Source organism: Amphibalanus amphitrite, unplaced genomic scaffold (genome assembly GCF_019059575.1).
Source record: "Amphibalanus amphitrite isolate SeventyFive unplaced genomic scaffold, NRLGWU_Aamphi_draft 000531F_arrow, whole genome shotgun sequence".
Taxonomy (NCBI): domain Eukaryota; kingdom Metazoa; phylum Arthropoda; class Thecostraca; order Balanomorpha; family Balanidae; genus Amphibalanus; species Amphibalanus amphitrite.
Window position 1 is genome coordinate 239,664 of NW_024882025.1, and position 17,381 is coordinate 257,044.

The 17,381-nt window shown below is 47.7% G+C and overlaps 1 protein-coding gene across 2 annotated transcripts in view; it reads right to left on the minus strand.

Moving 5' to 3' along the window:
- The window catches only part of LOC122393343 (zinc finger protein rotund-like), a 63,887-nt gene extending 48,264 nt beyond the window's left edge, over positions 1-15,623 (minus strand). Inside the window, exon 1 of one of the 2 annotated variants that reach the window (XM_043389278.1) lies at positions 15,398-15,623. The gene's annotated coding sequence lies outside the window, so the exon portion shown is untranslated. The remainder of the gene's footprint in view (positions 1-15,397) is intronic. The other variant, XM_043389277.1, reaches the window with a different exon arrangement.
- Between the last annotated feature and the right edge of the window lie 1,758 nt (positions 15,624-17,381).

Below are 17,381 nucleotides of genomic sequence, written 5' to 3' on the forward strand. Positions count from 1 at the left end.
AATAGGGGTGTGTGGCAGAGGCGGATCCAGGGGCATTTAGGGAAAGGAAAGAAGAAATGGTTGGGTCAGGCTACGGAGGAATAGGTATTAGAGGTGAATCTAGTAGAGAAAAATCGAGCATCAAAGTTTAATGAACAAGTCAACTGAAAATCATTAGCAATTGTAACGTTAACCGAAGTATATAACGCATCGCTAACAAGAAAACATCTATTTATCAACATCTGTTTATCAACGTTTTTGAACAATGAAATAAAATGAAATAAACAAGAACCATCCCAGCATCCAGAAACGACTGCAGCTTCTCATCAACCCACGATCGTCTAGCATCGCTGCTCCTGGATAATCCAACCATTCTCAATCCCAGCACGGCCGCACGGCCGCACGGCTGCCCACTGCAAAGTAATGAGAGATGCGGCTAACGCACGGTCCACAGCCTAATGACCTCCTGTCAACACAGATGAGAGCTCGACTGATGGATCACCCCATGGAATAGAGGACGTGATCGGTGCAGGACAAGTGCTGGTTGAAGTGCTCACTATCACTGTTGTTAGGGAGGAAAATGACTGCTGTGCTGAGTTTCAGGCGTGAAATGCATCATTGATGTTGAAGTAATCATTTGATTGATGCAGAACTGAAGTGCAGTGAGTGATGAGGGGCTATCCAGTGATGTGCTCCGGCACATCATGCCGAGTTCAAGCAGACAGCTACAGATGCGAAAGTAAGTGCACTCATTGAAATTAACTTCCCGACTACCTAATAATCCGTTGTCGTGTTCGATGATTTCCCAACCAACGCCAACTATGCCTGGTTCACACTGCAAAATGTTTCGGAAGATCGGGTCCGGGATAATTTTGCCTTGGTATATAGTTCATCCCGAAAGGGTTAATAAGCCGAGCTCTTTATCCAAGAATTATTATGATAGATAAAATAAACTTTCTGACACTGCCGGGTCGGCGGCCCTCGAAATACGGCCAAATTTTGCAGATCGCCCGAAAAGAAGAGCCCATTTCACATTCTTATCTGAGCCAGAAGACACTATCTGCTCTAAAATGGAAATGAGAGTTGTTCGACTTTTGATAAATGGCCCACCCGGTTCCCTCTGGCAGAGATAAGCCGTAGCACTAAGTATAGCGGCTGGGAAGGCTGTATGAAGTGAAGGGGGCGTTCATCCCCCTGTTCCACCCCAAGAACGTTCACCCCAGGCAGGAATACATTGACACCAACAGGGCGTCTAAAGCACTGCGTCCCTTGCGCTGAAGAAACGATGTTTCCTCAGTCAGCTGTGAAGCAGCGGCATACGCCTCCCCCATTTAAAGCAGTGTCACCTCCCCGTGCGGCGAGACAGCGGTGCCACCGTCTCCGTCTCGTCACTGGCGACAAGTGGTCGTCGCCAGAGACGAACACAAGTGCGTAAAAACTGCGGAAATCATCTCATGACCTGTCATCTGCCGACGCTCGGGGCGGCCCCGGTGCCGGGTCGGCGGCCGCCACCACCGGGGGCGCTCACCTTTTTCCGAGGGCGCGCCTGAATTTCCCAGGCTGGATGACACGGCCGCGGGCGTTTTTCCCCAGTGAGTGATGGCCACTGTTGCATTGCAATTGGATATGATGCCGGAGAGGGGAGGGGCGCAGGGGACGGAGGGAGGGGTCCCGTGCGTCGAGCACGCTCCCATGGCACGGAGAGAGGGGGGAGGGGAGGTCGTCACCTCTCAGAGGGGTCATTGGCCCCGGAACTATGACTGAACCTGGTCTGTCAGATGTTACAACCACAAGAGTAGAGTGGAGTCGTGTAAAAATATAAAATGTGTCATATAACCAGCAATATCGATCTAAAAAAAACATAATTACTTACAAGAGACTTAACCCTCGCCCGTAAACGGCGATCTGCCACCTTCGCCCATGCAGGGGGGGGGGGTGCGACCCCCCCCCCTTGGCGTTTGAAAACGGAGCGTCGTAGAGCTTAGCGGAAAAGACCAACGGATTGCTCTCGCCGAGATCTCGCGATTGGTGGTATATTTTTTGGTCCTAGGTCAACATTTGACCTACTTTTGACCAGTCAAAGGTCAAATTTTCGGAAAAATAGACTTTTTTCAACTTTCCGCGGCGATTGCGGCCAAACGGTGGGAGATATCGACTTGAAACCTTCACTATCGTGTTCCTTGATCAATTCTCTATCGTTTGGTATGTATTTCGTTTCCCTAGCTCTAAAAATGGCGCGTTGGGAGCGCCGGAAGTCGGTAAGGTCACAGTCGGCGGCAGAAATTCGAAAAATCAAAATTTAATTTTTTTGAAATCTGATTGTATTTTTGGATTTGGAAGGTCCATTTGCTCCCTATAGAAGCTAATATTGCTGCATATTCCCATTGAGGTGACAAGAATTAGCAAAATAGTGGTTCGGGCGCTTTTCAAAAATAGTACCGGATGCTGTTCCTCTTGTGACGTCATAGCTCCGTGACCTGACCTGACCCGGTCAAGTTTCTTATACCATATGATAGCCAATACTTGCCCCAACATGCATGGGAAGTTTCATCACGATCCATCAACCGATGTCCGTACCACCGGCAGGAGACCTCGGGCGTTGGCACTCAGTTTGTGAAAATCCGGCCGGAGGCTGTTCCCTTTGTGACGTCATAACTCCGTGACCTGACATGACCCGGTCAAATTTTTTTTTTTATCAAAAGATGCGCAAGGTTTGCCCCATAAGGTACCCAAAATTTGGCGGCGCTGCGCGCCGCCGTTTTTGCACTATTTCCGAAAAACCTCAGGGGGGGGTTGCACCAACCCCCCCCTACATGGGCGAGGGTTAAGACCGACGGCTCCTGTAACTTGATCATGCATATAAGCTTTTCAGGATTTTGGGCATTAAAATAGAACAAGCAGTTCGCACCATGCATTGATGGAAGTCTGACCCGTAAATAGTCTGAACTCTGATGCAATTTACGGCTAACGAGGAAAGAAAAGTTCCGGACGTCTGTCAAGACAGCCTCAGATTCAGATTCACTTTCAGAATCACATTCGGACCCCCTTAGATTTTCATAAAAACTGGTCCATGGGTACAGTTTTGGACGCTGATTCCAATGCTGAAGTCTGTTTTTCGCCACATATTATACTTTGGCCCCTAGAGGCATTCAAAGTTTTTTTTGGGGCGAAGGGGGACCCCCTTAGACTTTCATAAAAACTGGTCCATGTGTACAGTTTTGGACGCTGATTCCAACGGTGAAGTCTGTTTTTCGCCACATATTATACTTTGGCCCCTAGAGGCATTCAAAGTTTTTTGGGGGAAGGGGGACCCCCTTAGATTTTCATAAAAACTGGTCCATGTGTACAGTTTTGGACGCTGATTCCAATGGTGAAGTCTGTTTTTCGCCACATATTATGCTTTGGCCCCTAGAGGCATTCAAAGTTTTTTGGGGCGAAGGGGGACCCTCTTAGATTTTCATAAAAACTGGTCCATGGGTGCAGTTTTGGACGCTGATTCCAATGGTGAAGTCTCTTTTTCGCCACATATTATACTTTGGCCCCTAGAGGCATTCAAAGTTTTTTGGGGGAAGGGGGACCCCCTTAGATTTTCATAAAAATTGGTCTATGTGTACAGTTTTGGACGCTGATTCCAATGGTGAAGTCTGTTTTTCGCCACATATTATACTTTGGCCCCTAGAGGCATTCAAAGTTTTTTTGGGGCGAAGGGGGACCCCCTTAGATTTTCGTAAAAACTGGTCCATGTGTACAGTTTTGGACGCTGATTCCAATGGTGAAGTCTGTTTTTCGCCACATATTATACTTTGGCCCCTAGAGGCATTCAAAGTTTTTTTTTTTGGGGGGGCGAAGGGGGACCCCCTTAGATTTTCATAAAAACTGGTCCATGTGTACAGTTTTGGACGCTGATTCCAACGGTGAAGTCTGTTTTTCGCCACATATTATACTTTGGCCCCTAGAGGCATTCAAAGTTTTTTTGTGGTGAAGGGGGACCCCCTTAGATTTTCATAAAAACTGGTCCATGTGTACAGTTTTGGACGCTGATTCCAATGAAGAAGTCTGTTTTTCGCCACATATTATACTTTGGCCCCTAGAGGCATTCAAAAAATTGAATGCCTCTAGGGGCCAAAGTATAATATGTGGCGAAAAACAGACTTCACCATTGGAATCAGCGTCCAATACTGTACACATGGACCAGTTTTAATGAAAATCTAAGGGGTCCCCCTTCGCCCCAAAAAAAACTTTGAATGCCTCTAGGGGCCAAAGTATAATATGTGGCGAAAAACAGACTTCATCATTGGAATCAGCGTCCAAAACTGTAACCATGGACCAGTTTTTATGAAAATCTAAGGGGGTCCCCCTTCGCCCCAAAAAACTTTGAATGCCTCTAGGGGCCAAAGTATAATATGTGGCGAAAAACAGACTTCACCATTGGAATCCGCGTCCAAAACTGTACACATGGACCAGTTTTTATGAAAATCTAAGGGGGTCCCCTTCCCCAAAAAACTTTGATTGCCTCTAGGGGCCAAAGTATAATATGTGGCGAAAAACAGACTTCACCGTTGGAATCAGCGTCCAAAACTGTACCCATGGGCCAGTTTTTATGAAAATCTAAGGGGGTCCCCCTTCGCCTTAAACAAACTTTGAATGCCTGTAGGGGCCAAAGTATAATATGTGGCGAAAAACAGACTTCACCATTGGAATCAGCGTCCAAAACTGTACACATGGACCAGTTTTTATGAAAATCTATGGGGGTCCCCCTTCGCCCCAAAAAAACTTTGAATGCCTCTAGGGGCCAAAGTATAATATGTGGCGAAAAACAGACTTCATCATTGGAATCAGCGTCCAAAACTGTACACATGGACCAGTTTTTATGAAAATCTAAGGGGGTCCCCTTCCCCAAAAAACTTTGAATGCCTCTAGGGGCCAAAGTATAAAATGTGGCGAAAAACAGACTTCACTGTTGGAATCAGCGTCCAAAACTGTACCCATGGACCAGTTTTTATGAAAATCTAAGGGGGTCCCCCTTCGCCCCCAAAAAACTTTGAATGCCTTTAGGGGTCAAAGTATAATATGTGGTGAAAAACAGACTTCACCATTGGAATCAGGCATCAGCGTCCAAAACTGTATCCATATGGACCAGTTTTTATGAAAATCTAAGGGGGTCCGAATGTGATTCTGGAAGTGAATCTGAATGCCTCTAGGGGCCAAAGTATATGTGGCGAAAAACAGACTTCACCATTGGAATCAGCGTCCAAAACTGTACCCATGGACCAGTTTTTATGAAAATCTAAGGGGGTCCGAATGTGATTCTGAAAGTGAATCTGAATGCCTCTAGGGGCTAAAGTATAATATGTGGCGAAAAACAGACTTCACCGTTGGAATCAGCGTCCAAAACTGTACACATGGACCAGTTTTTATGAAAATCTAAGGGGTCCCCTTCCCCCAAAAAACTTTGAATGCCTCTAGGGGCCAAAGTATAATATGTGGCGAAAAACAGGCTTCACCATTGGAATCAGCGTCCAAAACTGTAACCATGGACCAGTTTTTATGAAAATCTAGGGGGGTCCCCCTTCGCCCCAAAAAACTTTGAATGCCTCTAGGGGCCAAAGTATAATATGTGGCGAAAAACAGACTTCACCGTTGGAATCAGCGTCCAAAACTGTACACATGGACTAGTTTTTATGAAAATCTAAGGGGGTCCCCCTTCGCCCCAAAAAAACTTTGAATGCCTCTAGGGGCCAAAGTATAATATGTGGCGAAAAACAGACTTCACCATTGGAATCAGCGTCCAAAACTGTACCCATGGACCAGTTTTTATGAAAATCTAAGGGGGTCCCCCTTCGCCCCAAAAAAACTTTGAATGCCTCTAGGGGCCAAAGTATAATATGTGGCGAAAACAGACTTCACCATTGGAATCAGCGTCCAAAACTGTACACATGGACCAGTTTTTATGAAAATCTAAGGGGGTCCCCCTTCCCCAAAAAACTTTGAATGCCTGTAGGGGCCAAAGTATAATATGTGGCGAAAAACAGGCTTCACCTTTGGAATCAGCGTCCAAAACTGTAGGGGAGAGTGGTGCAGGAGGCCCCCCCTTAACCCTCGCATGTGTAGGGGGGGTCGGATGGACCCCCCCCCCATGGTTTTTCGCGAATAACTCGCGTAAAAAGCGGCCGATCGCGACGAAACTTTCAGTACCCTCGCATTGATCAATTTTACACCTACCCTGAAAATTTCATGACCCTGACCCAAATGACCTTTGACCTGTGACCTCTTTTCCGAGACCATGTTTGGCCGGAATCGCGATTTCGCGTATGTCGGCTCGCACTAGCCGCGTGTTTGCAAGCTTTTCGTGGTTTCAAACGTTCAAACATGTGATTTGATGTTACTCCCGTGTGTGTCAAGGTCACCTGAAGGTCAGGTCAGGTCATTGACCTTTGGTGACCTCGGGTGACCTCGGGTCACTTTTTCGAGTTTTACATGTTTCTAGGCTAGTTTTTGTAGCTGAATTCGAATTTAGCAACCATTTGAACATTTACGAAGTAGTTTTGGTGACTTCGTAACATGTTACGAAGCTGTCAGAGGCGGTTGACACGTACTACGAATACCCGTCACGACGCCTACTGGTTGACCTGACCTGACCTGACCCGACCTGGTCTAAATGCTTCAAGACATTATCTGTGATCAAAACTAACACGATATTCGTGATCAGCACCCCGAAAAACCCCTTAGCAGCCACACTTTACGACTTTCTAACAGGTCCCGATTTTCCCGACTTTGGGTCATTGACCTGACCTGGAAGGTCAACCAATGACCTAGGACCTTAAAATTGGGTATCATCGGCTTCCTCTCGTCACGGGCAACACGCTCGTTTTTTCCGCGAAGCTCTAGCTCGATCAGGGGCCAAACGGCAAGGGGGGGGTCCAACCGACCCCCCCCCTACACATTAGAAGCTGGCAAACGCCGCACACATGCGAGGGTTAAGCTCAGTTACTATTTTTAGACAACTGATAATATTTAAGCGCTAACGTGTGCATGCGCTGTGAGCATGCATCATTTTCCCATACATATTTGCATTCAAAATGAATCTAGGGGGTACACAAACCGTAAACTTTAACATTTTGGAAAAAGTTGCAAAAGGGCCTCTTACACTATGGGTATGGTAAGACGCCCCCCCCCCCCCATCGGGCGTTTTAAAAGTCAAGTCGACTTGTAAAAGACGCTTTGCGAACATAGCTGCAAGGCCTTTTATTTCGAAAAGCTAAGCAAATACGGTGTTATCGAAACCAATAACACTTCCAAAGCGCTCGAACAATGCGAAAACTAGCACAACCAAACGCTGATGACCAACGAAAATTGTACCTATAACCTCTAAGAAAAGAAACAGAAAAAAGAAACAAAAACAAACTCCTTGAAAAAAGAATGCCACGCCTGCCGCAGGTGCAGGCGTTTTAGCATCGGGGGCGTTTTTTTATCGGGGGGCGTTTTATCATCCTCGAAGGGAGGGCCTCTTAAAAAAATACAGTGTTTTAACGTCCACAATATTTATGGTTTATGAGACATTTGCAGCGCACCAGAACATGGTCTATTCTGAAGCTAACATGTGACAATTTCGATGAGAAAAGATTGCATTTGATAGCCATTGTTTTTTCAGATATATAAGGGTGATAAAGATGCATATATCTAGCAAGTAAAGGGGCAAAAACAGAAACAGGCTTACCAAAAGTCGCTGCGACGCACCTGATACCTCAGGTTTCGTGAGTTGTTGTTTCAAGAGGGCTTCTGCTTTACAAGAACATTAAAAAATAAATAACATTATTGGTTTGGTAAAAAAAGCGATGGGGCCTCTTACCGACCCTGGGCGTCTTACACGGATCTCCCCTACACATGGACCAGTTTTTATGAAAATCTAAGGGGGTCCCCCTTCGCCCCAAAAAAACTTTGAATGCCTCTAGGGGCCAAAGTATAATATGTGGCGAAAAACAGACTTCACCATTGGAATCAGCGTCCAAAACTGTACACATGGACCAGTTTTTATGAAAATCTAAGGGGTTCCCCTTCGCCCCAAAAAACTTTGAATGCCTCTAGGGGCCAAAGTATAATATGTGGCGAAAAACAGACTTCACCATTGGAATCAGCGTCCAAAACTGTACACATGGACCAGTTTTTATGAAAATCTAAGGGGGTCCCCTTCCCCAAAAAACTTTGAATGCCTCTAGGGGCCAAAGTATAATATGTGGCGAAAAACAGACTTCACCGTTGGAATCAGCGTCCAAAACTGTACACATAGACCAGTTTTTATGAAAATCTAAGGGGGTCCCCCTTCGCCCCAAAAAAACTTTGAATGCCTCTAGGGGCCAAAGTATAATATGTGGCGAAAAACAGACTTCACCATTGGAATCAGCGTCCAAAACTGTACCCATGGACCAGTTTTTATGAAAATCTAAGGGGATCCGAATGTGATTCTGAAAGTGAATCTGAATCTGAGGCTGTCTTGACAGACGTAAGTTCCGGGCAGTCTTTAAATTGCTTTAGCTGTTCTCTTGGCACTTTTTACATCATTAGCTATGAATGGAGCAAATCTCCTGAAGAATTCCAGTATAATGAAGCAAAAAGGAGAGAAAATGATTTTCCGACGTACTCGTAACAACTTCAAAGACTGCTTAAAAGTTTGATTGGTGCCTTTTAATTATGAATCATGCTTGACTACGCCTGGAAATGCAAATGAGCCTTTAGAAACCAATTATTACAATATCTGTAACGGCCAACACAGGCAGTATTTTCCTGATGAAATATACGAGTACATAGGTATCGTAATAAAACAGGTTGATATTTCATTATCCATTTGCAAATAACGAAAAGGCATAACAATTGCAACAAGGCGAGCTGTTATGCTTTCCATCTATTATCACGAATATGCAGTGTGCATCTGCCCAAACCACTCAAAAGGCGAATACTGAATAGTAACCATCGCCGAGCCTAATTCCAGTCCGTCTTACGCACCATCCCATCAGAGCTCACATTCAATTACAACCGCTCACGCCTCAGCCGTCTCGAGACTTCACAGGAAATTACACACATTACATCAAACTCGGATTAATGTTGCGGGGACCGCGGGGACGTCGGCGGAGTCGCAGGCGGTCGCAGCGATTACGACTGCCGTCCAGCCGGCGAGCGAGACGGTCCGGCCGTAACAAGCCGAGTGGAGGCGCCCTTTACGAGCGGGCGCGAGTGGCCACGAACCACGGGTGTGAACGGACGACCGGCAGCTAACCAGACGCTATTCCCGGCCGGCAAACACATGAAATATGCACCGACTAATGACCGTGCTGCTGTACTCTGGCGGGGGACGGGGAGGGGTAATGGACAGACCGGCGCCTGGGCGCCTCGACGGGCCTCCGACACGTCCAGAGGTCACCGGTAGATACAGCGGGTCATGTCAACGGGTCACACTAATGTGTCGCCATGGAGTCGCCTCGGTAGCCACCTGTGAGACAGACAAACAGGAGACAGACGCCTCTTCCCGGGGGTCACGACTCGCGTGTGGAGCTGTGATCGACATCAGTGACATCCCCAGCTGTCCCGGACCATCGGGCGTCGCCAGTGCTGCATAATTCGGCGACATGGCTGCTGCGACTGCCGGCCAGATGCCACTGGACTCGTCTCCCATCCGCCGGCCACATGCCACTCCAACGGACGACCGGTCGTCACGTTCACTGACGCAATCGACTGACGTCTGTCTCTCTCCTCGCGTCCTCAATGAACCCGGGGGTTACCTGCGTTACCTTAAGCCTAGCGGACCGGGTCTAAGACACGCACAATTCGCAGAGATCTGTTCAGTGATACCCGGGTTCATTGAGTACACGCACATCCGTCAGAGCGCGCACGCATATCTGCACTGACAGCACGCCTGACTGACTCTTACGCACTGTCTAGACGACGGAGGCACCGTACGACGTCAAAAGATATTATAAATCTGCCAGAAATCAGAGACTTGACAATCCTGCAGTGCGGACCAACGGCCTTCTACGTGGCCGACGGACGGCCAACTACGCCAGTAGTCAGTGCGTTTGGTCCGCGATGGCGCACCATTTTACAGAACGCTCGCCTCCCCAGCTACCGCCGGCGGTGGCGACCGACGTCGACTCCAGCAGACATGGCGGGCGATAAAAGTGCGTGGGAGCGACAGCAGTGGCAGGGAACGGGTCTGATCGATCATCGCGAGTGGAGGCGGAGGGAACGGAGGCAGGGGGCGAGCCACACAGCCTGGAACAGGTCTGCGACCGGGTGAGATATTGCAGAAACGCAGGCGCAAGGAATGAAGCGAATTAGACACAGCTCGACGCACAGAGAGTGAATGTCGCATTATTTTTGGTTGTGGGTTACGTAGCAGTGTAGACCAGCGCGGCAGTGGCGTGGTCGGTGTTCACAGTCGTTTACACAGAAAAGCCGAGAGGATTTTTTTGGAAAGTTGCAACAGTTAAGCAACGCCTTTCGTAGCAACCGTGAGCCCGCGGTCGGTGATATCATTAACATTTTTTGTGAACTCGAGAAAAAGATTACAAGAATGATAAAAACATTTTAAAAAATAGGAAATAAAGACAATCAACGGTATTATCAGCAAAGCGATATGACATAAATACACTGTACCGCATCCAAAATACCTATCAATGGATTATGGATCAGCAAATGGCGGGTGGCGTCCACGAGTCACGACCCTAACTAGGCATGCGCATTGCGAAACCACGTCTTGAAGAAATGTGACATAAAGTAGTTCAGTTTTTTGTCCTCCTTTCCTCACAGCCTTACGAACAGTTAAGGCAAAAATATTTAGCAATAGAGCACAATTCTTCATTGAAATACAAATGCCAATCTTTTTTTTTTTTTACTCTGCATTCTGATGAAGAGTTGTCCTTGAAATAGGCATTTAACATGTTTTTCCTCGAAATAATTATTGATTTTTTTTGCTTTAACCTTTTTTCCAACAGCTATGATTATAAGGTCATAAAATCTTAATTATTCAAAATATGATCCTTGCACAAGCCCTGACAAACCTGAAAAAGGGATAACATAAAACCGAGCAATGAACTGAGCTAGTATTGAAATGGGAACTGAGCTACCAAGGATAATGTAAGACCTCGTCTTCACATTTACATAAAACGAAGTTGAGGAGCCACCTCTGTTTATATTGATCCACCGATGTCGCGTCGTCCGCGGTGTCGCAGCCCGCAGCGGGTGCCGCCGGCGCGCGGCCGCGGGCGCGGGCAGCGCGGCGGGCTGCGGCTCCACCGCCGAGGCCGCGCTGTCCGGGCCGGGCCGGGGCGGGGGCGGGGGCGGCGCCTGGGCGCACGACACGCCCCCGGCCGCCGCCGCCGCCGCCGCCGCCGCCGCCGCGAACCGTGAAACAGGAGCGTGACGACCGCCGGTGGGTCCGCCAGGGACAATGGCCCAGCGCCGGCGGCCGCGGCGGGCACGACGGGGTAGGAAGGGGGCTGGGACTGGGGATGGACTGGAGCTGGGCGGGCTGGATCAATTTACTTTGCAAGGACTTCAGTAATCAGCTCACACCATGGGGAACATTTTTCCATTCCATCCTTCTAAAGTTTTCCGTCGTAGGCATGCAAGCATCTGATTTGAGTTTGTTCTCAAATCACAACGAAATATGTTAGGTACTACAATTCACGCTTGGCTCTGCAAGCAAGTTGAGAAACTTGCACTCAATATCTTTTGACAAAAATAAATAAATAGCAACACAAATTATTGAGCATTTCCATTCACACAAATCCACAGAACAACTTCAAAGTGCCATTTGGGCACATTCGCGTGAGAGAGCAGCGGCAGTGGCTGAGCCAGTGTCGCGGATCCGGCTCGCTTTGTTTCGGCCCGCCCACAGCACTTCACTGGGCTCCCCGGCCCCTTAGCACCGGTCAGAAGCGGGCGGAGAATGGCTTCACAAGGCTCACCGAACCGCAGAGGCTGGGCTGCTTCGAATAGTCAGCTTTGGATAAGGCATAATTCAGTTATAGCTCTAAAGGATATACATTATACGTGTATGTAAAGGGGGCTTCAGAAATTTGTTTTTGCTAGCATTCAAAAACACTTTGGAAGAACGTTAAGAACGTACAGGGGTATTTAGACCCCTGTGGGGTAAAATGTTATGCCACCGTTTTTCAGAACCCCCATGGTTCTTCACGTAGACGGCTTTGCATTCTCATCAAAAGAATCCACACGATTCTTCCAAAGACTCTTATAGGATTTAGGGTTTATAATAAGAGCGTTCTTAGCACCTAGATAAGAACCCCAAAGGGTCTGTGAAGAAGTCCCTGAGGTTTATAGCGAAACCACCCCGTGTTCTGAATATCGGTTGTAGAACCCTTTCAGTTCTATTGCAATACCGCAAAATCCCCGTTCATTCGTTTATTGAACCTCCCATGCATGGCTATCGACCTGCGCCGTCACATCTGCTACGCAAACACAGTACTTGATACACCTTAAAATGTATTACCTTCCTCTTTACTCTGAGCAATCAGCCTGCAAGTCTCCAGTCAGGAACAACCAGCCCGCAACCAGCCCATGCGATCAGCCCGCAATCAGCCTGCAGGAACGCTTTCCCCTCGGCCGTGTCACTTGCCTTACACATCCCAGCCAAAGAACTCCAAAGCCTTTCGGGCATGTTTAATTATTTTAGGTTGATTCCTTCACGCTCAGGGTTGCTTTCTGTACAATATGAACACATTTTTAGCTTTAGCAAGTGGATGTTTTCCCAAACACAGTATGTATGCGCTATCGCCCATGTCAGCAGCCGGGTGGCGATATCGCATTCTCCCAAATCACATACAGTTTCTCCTTCCACCACCAGCTTCAGGCCAGCGTTTTCGACGATGTCGACGTCTCCGCGCGCCAGGACGCTCTCCTCAGACTCCAGGGCCTCAATCAGAGCGGAGGTGGCCTCGTCCCCTAGAATGAAGAGTCGGGCGGATGCGTTATTCAACAGGCAGGGAGTAAAGAAACTTAGATTGACTTCAGAGACCATGAGCCTACTCCAAAAAATAAAATAATGCACTTGACATATAAAGTGCAGCTAGATAAAATATTGCACTAAACAGCAAGAACATATGTTTATGAAAATTAGCCAAATTTATACCTAAATCAGTTGATTCCAAAATGGTAAGCTGATTCTATTCCTGATTTATCTTCATTTGGAAGATTTGTCTAAATACCACATGCATAATTTAAGCTATGGGCCATTTATAGGTACAACATATAGATACTTACTGCATTGATTGATCTTGCATTTGAATTGTCTTCATCCAATGCATTCATCCATGCATTTGAAGAGCGCTGTGATATTGCTTATTATTGTCAATCACAAGTAATATAAATAATACACAACACTTGACAAGCCAAAAATTGACCTTATTTCAGTTCTTCAATATTCCATTACTTGCCATTCACCTGCAGTCTTGCACCAGCCGCTCGTCACTGCACAAAGCGTGATCCAACGCGATCGAAAAATGGCGATCGCTTCCGGTGGACGCTAGAACGTGGTACCGCGGGCGTGGTCTTGATGAAAGCCATTACACTGATTAAACCACAACCCCTTCTTCTTAAACCCGATGCTAGTTCGTACAAAACCTTCAAAGGGTTTATCTTTCGCGCGCTTGGTGTGACGTAATATCACGTGACTAGGGAGAACGAAGAAGAACCGGTGTTGGTCGAGTTGAAGCCCCCTGGGGCCGTTAAGACTGCACGCGAAGAAGCAGCACGTGTCTTCGGTCTATGTGAAACACTGTGTGTGTTCTTCATGAACCAGACGTTCTGCTTCGCCTCTAAGCCAGTTTACCCTAATACCCAAAAAACCTAAGTGTGGAATATTTTAAGATGCTTTTGCACAACGTTCTTTCAACTTGTTTTCAGTGTATGAACAGGAATATCGCCCCATTCCGTGTCTACTGTTACAAAGCGTATATGTATATGAAAAATGTATACGAAATGTATTGAAATTTATATGTATATTGAAAAACCACACCGGTGTGTTCAGTAGGTATAGAATGGAATCAATCACACCACTCATGATCAGCTCCGTGTCATCTGGAGCAGGAGTTGGAGCGTTTTGGAATGTGCTCGTACACAAAGTAAGAAGTGAACACACTCCAAAACGCTCCATTCTCGGCCGAAATATCTACAAAAACAAACACAAACGAATTGGTTTGAGAGGAAACCAGTGACGCTGCATGTCGGTGACATAATAAGATTTCTATTAAATGTGAGCAAAGCTCAGTACTAAAACGTGATAAAATATGCTTCCCTATAATATATATTCTCGCTTTTCCCTTCCTTCCCTAATCCCTCACATCTCCCTTATTTTAGTTCTGACTTTCTTCAGAGTCAATCTGGCTGAAATAAATTATGCGGCCCACCATGTAAGTGTGCTCCCAACTGGAAACCTGCATACAAACAGGCCTCGGTGGGTAGGGCAAGGACAAATTAGGATCGTTCCCACCATTATACGAGTAATTTGGATCTCAACGAGATGTGCTGGGTCCCTAAGAAAGTACCGACAAATTTTGAAATGCATCAGGCAGGTGATATTAGGCAGGTAGATATTAGTATGATAGTGTCAGCGTTGTAAGCCTGTCATTCTTTTCGCTTATTCGTTTTATTTCACCTCTCATTGAAGCAACAGACATTTTCATAGATGTCCACAACATATGTCTCTGAGAGTTCATTCGGATAGTTCATGCCAGCCAGCAGAAAAATGTGTTTCACTTTTGAATGAGTAAGTAACTAGAGTTTGCAGTCTTTGCATTTTTGGATCGCCTGCCGTTGTCATTGTATATCTTTGGCAAAAGATGTTGTTCTACCTCAAATTGTGGCAACAAATGCCAAAACGGCCTGCTCAAGTAGCTTACCATATAATCCCAAATAACGGAGACGGACAAACAAATCACTTCTTTTGCCAAACGCAGCATGAATTGTATGTTCCAAAGGCGTTTCTTAGGATAGCAAATTGGAAACATTGAAGTAATAAAGGACTTTACTTAGAAGCCGTTGAAACTAATGAGCAGTTCCCCTTACTTATCCCACTTTTCAAGGTCATCGAGAATTAAAAAGCAGCTGTTCCTTTCACCAAACCCTTGTCACCAATACCTATAAAGTATGATCCTGACAAGCAAAAGTTGTTTCCTAATGAAAACGTTTAGCTCTCCTCGTTAGGTGGTTACAAGTTAAGGTATGTTTATCATGGAAACAGAGATAGCAGCAAGGAACATATAATAAATCACAGTTCAAAACACGCATCCTGTGTTTTCAAATTTTATGTAGATTCTCCTCTTTGTGTGACATTAATTATCACATAGCGAGGTCGGCCTCCATGGCTGGTAGCCCGCCGATTGTTCCGTTGCACAGTTGTTGCACATACCTGTCATTGTTGGATGTGACGAGCCCGTCCAGCCGGCCATCAGCCCTATCAGAGGACAGATCGACACCCCAGCTGCTGCCCCGCCGACCACCAGTCCACTCCGCGACCCACCCCACCACAGCGACCTGACCCACGGTCATGACCTAACCCCACCCCGGCCCGGCCCGGCGCCGGCCAGCTCCGTCCCGCGGCCGTCCGCGACGGCCCTCACTGGCCTCACTGCCGCTCTCCCGCTGCTCTCTATCGGTCCCCCTCCCTCCTCTACCCACTCTGCTGTGCAGACGGGCAGATGGCATTGGTATGGAGATGAGGGAGTCCGCTGCTGCCGGACAGCTGCCGCCGGGCGCATCATAACGCTGATGACCAGACGTCACACCGCCTCTCCACCTGGACCCACCGAGGGACGGAGGGACGGAGGGACGCCGTGAGTCCCTCCGAAACTCACCTGCGGAAAGGTCGAGCCGAACTGGTGCTGCATCATCTCCAGCTGCGACGGGTACGCGTACGTGCACATGTCGCCAGCCGGACCGGTCCAAGGTTACAACAAGATCGAGTGAGGAGCGCGCGCCAATTTTTCCGCCGCCCGTCGCCGACTGTCGGGCGATTTTTCGCGCGGTGCCGTGGCGGCCGATTTTTGCGCGGCCGCGCGGCGCCGACTGCCGCTCGGTCGTCGGTTGGTTGGTCGGCGGCGGCCGTCGTCGTCTTGTCGCTCGTCGTCGGAAGGACGGGGCGGGGGCGGGAGCGGGGGCGGGGACGGCCCCGCCCGCCAGCACTCCTCCACATCGACCGGACCTCGGCGGCAAAGGCAGGTGGGACATGGACTCCGGGCATAGCGAGCACGGGCTGGAGCGGGCCGCTGTATGTTCAGTGCTGGTTCGAGATGGTTTCACACTGATTAATTGGCTAAAAAAAGGTGCCACTTCTCATGAAAAAGGCTGCCACTGAAAATGTTAGCGCAGTGCCGAATCTGATCCCAGGGATCGAGACGATACGCAGTAGCAATTATTCCCCAAGCTTTTCGGACAATTGCTGCAATTCAAGGTGGTTGATATCACTACCAGAAGGTCCCTGGTAATTCAATGCGCTCAACATCAGCACCAGAAGGCCCAAAAGAGAGGAGAGGAAGATGGGTCGCCGGTCGGCCATTTTCACCAGAGACACTGCTGCGCCGCGCAGTTATTGCCACGATCCAAAAACTGCGAGAGTCGCCACTGTAATGAATTCATTTTTATATGACAAAAAATGGCATTCGAAACTTTTTCCTAGGCTGCTTCACTGACCATTCCAAGCGCCGTTCTGGCTCTTCCAGAGCATCAATTCTCTAGCTGCACCCCCCCCCCCCCACACCTTATAAGAATCTCCCGTTCCGCTTGTGAGGCAGCAGGCTGGTAGAAAATCGCTGGGAGAATGGGAAGTGTTATCGATTGCATTATCTCAGCTTTTCAATTCGCCGCTTATAGTATAAAGCAGCTGTACGTAGCTCGTTAAACAATCCACTGATGGTCCTAGCTGAGCTGATAAAGGGAAAGAAAATTAATATAAAAAATATTGGGTGCCCTTTCGTGTTATGTTAAACGTTCCCGGGTCCGGTGAGCGTCCGGTCCATGAAGTAGGGTGCACCACGTGTACTTACCTCCGTTGAAGACCACCCTTACCTTAGGTCCATTACCCCACCATGATGCTTGCTTCGCATGACCGCTGGGCGCTGGAACATCTTCAATACAATCCCTTATTATATCTTGCCATTCTGTTTTTATCCTATTCCAGTCGGTGGTGAGATTTTTGGTCGCTTAAGTTTCGAACAATGTTTCTCTTTATTGTGCTCAGGAGCTTTCTCCCAACACTGAAGCGAGCCATCTGTATGTCCTCTCCTAAAAGTTATCTTCTTTACAAGGATTATGTAAAACTTCTGCCCTAAGTAGGTATTCCCACGCTATCCTTATCGCTCTTGATAGTGCACGTTGACCTGTCCAGTGGTCTTCTC